Source organism: Otolemur garnettii, unplaced genomic scaffold (assembly GCF_000181295.1).
Source record: "Otolemur garnettii isolate 467f Iridium unplaced genomic scaffold, OtoGar3 scaffold00044, whole genome shotgun sequence".
Lineage (NCBI taxonomy): Eukaryota > Metazoa > Chordata > Mammalia > Primates > Galagidae > Otolemur > Otolemur garnettii.
The window spans coordinates 6,784,261-6,787,408 of record NW_003852439.1 but is presented as its reverse complement, the minus strand read 5'-3'; the positions used below and the strand labels follow the sequence as shown (position 1 = coordinate 6,787,408).

Sequence of the window (3,148 nt, the reverse complement as noted above, 5' to 3'; positions counted from 1 at the left end):
TGAGCTATAGGCGCCGAGCCGGTAATAATATTTAATTGGGCATAGCATGTGGAAAATACTACCAAGTATGCACACTGGCCATCATTAATCCAGGTGACTCTGATACCATTAGAAGCATGCCAGAACAGATTGGTGAAAAGTAAATCATGTATATTTTTTTTCTTTGATAAAACTTGCCAGACCTTGTTTTAAATAAATAATTAAAATAAAAAAAAGAATACTGTTTTGTTTAGTTTTTGAGATACAGTCTCATTCCATTGCCCAGGATATAATACAGTGGCATCATCAGATCTCCCTACTGCCTCAAACTTCCCTGGACTCGTCCTGCCTCAGCCTCCTGAGTTGCTAGGACTATAGGTGTGTACCACTGTGCATAGCTAGTTGTCCTATTTTTAGTAGAAACAGGGCCTCACTTTTGCTTAGGTTGGTCATGAGTGATCCTTCTACCTTGGCCCTCCAGATCATAGGTTTGAGCCACCACACCCAGCCTAAACTACTGATTTGTATGTCATGAATGAATTCTAAAAATACGCTGAGCAAAAGGAACCAGACACAAGAACATAGTGTATGATTCAATTTATATGACATCTGGAGCAGGAAAAGTAATCTATAGTGACAGAAAGCAGACCAGTGGCGGCTGAGGAACTGACTTTACATGGGCATGAAAGACTTTCTGGGAGGGGTGAAAATGTTCCACATCTTGATAAGGGGAATGGACTACACAGGTATACAGGGTATTTAAAATTGCACGTGAACTTTATGGCCACCCTATATATATCTGTCAAAACTCAAGGAACTGTACACTTAAAATGAGCACATTAGGCTGGGCACCCATAGCACAGTGGTGAGGGAGCCAGCCACAAACACCAAGGGTGGCAGGTTCAAACTGGCCCCGGGACAGCTAAACAACGATGGTAACTGCAACAAAAATTGCCAGGTGTTGTGGCGGGCGCGTATAGTCCCAGCTACTTGGGAGGCTGAGGTAAGAGAATCCCTTAAGCCCAAGAGTTTGAGGTTGCTGTGAGGGTAACCAAGGGCAACTCTACCGAGGGCAACATAGTGAGACCCTGTCTCAAAAAAATAATAATAAAAAAGGCACATTATATATTACCTCAATAAAACTGATCTAAAAAAATTAAACTCGGCTCAGCGCCTGTGGCTCAAGTGGCTAAGGTGCCAGCCACATACACCTAAGGTGGCGGGTTCGAATCCAGCCTGGGCCTGCCAAAACAACAATGAAAGCTGCAACCAAAAAATAGCCGGGTGTTGTGGCAGGCGCCTATGGTCCCAGTTACTTGGGAGGCTGAGGCAGGAGACTCACTTGAGCCTAGGAGTTAGAGGTTGCTGTGAGCTGTGATGCCAGCACTCTACCCAGGGGGACAGCTTGAGGCTCTGTCTCAAAAAAAAAAAATTAAACTAAAAAAAAAAAAAAAGGCACATTATATATTACCTCAATAAAATTGATTAAAAAAATTAAACTCAAGGTATTGATATACTTTGAATTTAGATTAATAGGTCTCTTTTAAAGATGAGTGGATTGAATTACCCTACAAAGTGGGGCTAAATACAGATCAGAGCCAGAAGTGAAGGCACTGCCTGTCCCTGGAGAGACCTAGGGACCCAAATCCTCAGCATTTGAGGCCTGGTACTTCATGCTCCTGGGAACTGGTGCCCAGCCCGGTTATGTTATACTGCATGGATGTTCTCAGAAACAGTGACCAATGTCTGCAAATTGGATCAGCGGCAAACTGGTGCCTGGAGAAGGACAGAAAAGGAAGGAAAAGTTTCCTAACAAATTTCTTTTTTTTAAATTTGGAGACAGAGTCTCACTTTGTCACTGCTGGTAGAGTGCCATGGTGTCATAGTTCACAGCAACCTCAAACTCTTTGGCTCAAGCAATTCTCTTACCTCAGCTTCCCAAGTAGCTGGAACTATAGGCGCCTGCCACAACACCCAGCTATTTTTTAGAGACGAGGTCTCGCTCTGGCTTAGGCTGGTCTCAAACTCCTGAGCTCAGGCAATCCACCTGCCTCAGCCTCCCAGAGTGCTAGGATTACAGGTGTGAGCCACCATGCATAGATGTTTTTCACTTCTGTTTAAAAAATGAATAAAATGAGCTGGGTGTGGTGGCTCATGCCTGTAATCCCAGCCCTCTGAGAGGCTGAAACAGGAAGATAGCCTGAGCTCAGGAGTTCAAGACCAGCAGGAACAAGAGTGAGACCCCATCTCTACTAAAAATAGAAATATTGGCTCAACATCTGTAGCTCAGCAGCTAGAGTGCCAGCCACATACACCAGGGCTGGCGGGTTCAAACCCGGCTGGGGCCTGCCAAATAATGACAACTACAATAACAAAAAAAAGCTGGGCATGTGGCAGGCGCCTATAATCCCAACTACTTGGGAGGCTGAGGCAAGAAAATTGCTTAAGCCCAAGAGTTTGAGGTTGCTGTGAGCTATGACACCATGGCACTCTACTGAGGGTGACACGAGACTGTCTCAAAAAAAAAAATAAATAAATAAAATTAAAATTAAAATATTAGCTAGGCATTGTGGTGGGCACCTATTGTCCCAGCTCTTGGGAGTCTGAGGCAAGGGGATCGGCTGAGCCCAAGAGTTTGAGGTTTGCTGTGAGCTATGACACCTGGCACTCTACCAAGGGCAACAGAGTGAGACTCTGTCTCAAAAAACAAACAAACAAAAAACAATTGCTTAAACTCAATGGATGAGGTGAATGTTCATCTTGTTATACTTTACTCTTTGCACACGCTGTTATTATTATGATTACTATTTTGCATGTACTTCATATTTAATAAAAGTAGTTTAAAAAGTTGGTATAATAGCTCTCCCTACAAAACAACTCAGCCTTCTTAGAGAAATAGCCAATTCCAGGGCAGGCAGACCCACATGTGCTTGAAGTACTTACTGAATTGCACCAGAAAGCAGGGAACACTCTGGGAACACAGGGCACAGCCAGAGCCCTAGGTCCCAGTATCAAGGGACGAGGCTTCGTGGCTTACGCCTATAATCCTAGCACTGTGAAGGCCAAGGAAGGTGGATTGTCTGAGCTTAGGAGTTCCAGACTAGGCTGAACAAGAGACCCTATCTCTACTAAAAATAGAAAAAAAAGCCAGGCACTGTGGTGGGCGCCT

The 3,148-nt window shown here is 44.2% G+C and overlaps 1 protein-coding gene and 1 pseudogene across 1 annotated transcript in view; one reads left to right on the top strand and one right to left on the bottom strand.

Annotated features, from left to right (window-relative positions):
- LOC100941137 overlaps positions 1 to 155 on the top strand; it is a 644-nt pseudogene extending 489 nt beyond the window's left edge.
- RAB40C (RAB40C, member RAS oncogene family) overlaps positions 1 to 3,148 on the bottom strand; it is a 39,667-nt gene that overhangs the window by 25,473 nt on the left and 11,046 nt on the right. The gene's annotated exons all lie outside the window — the stretch shown is intronic.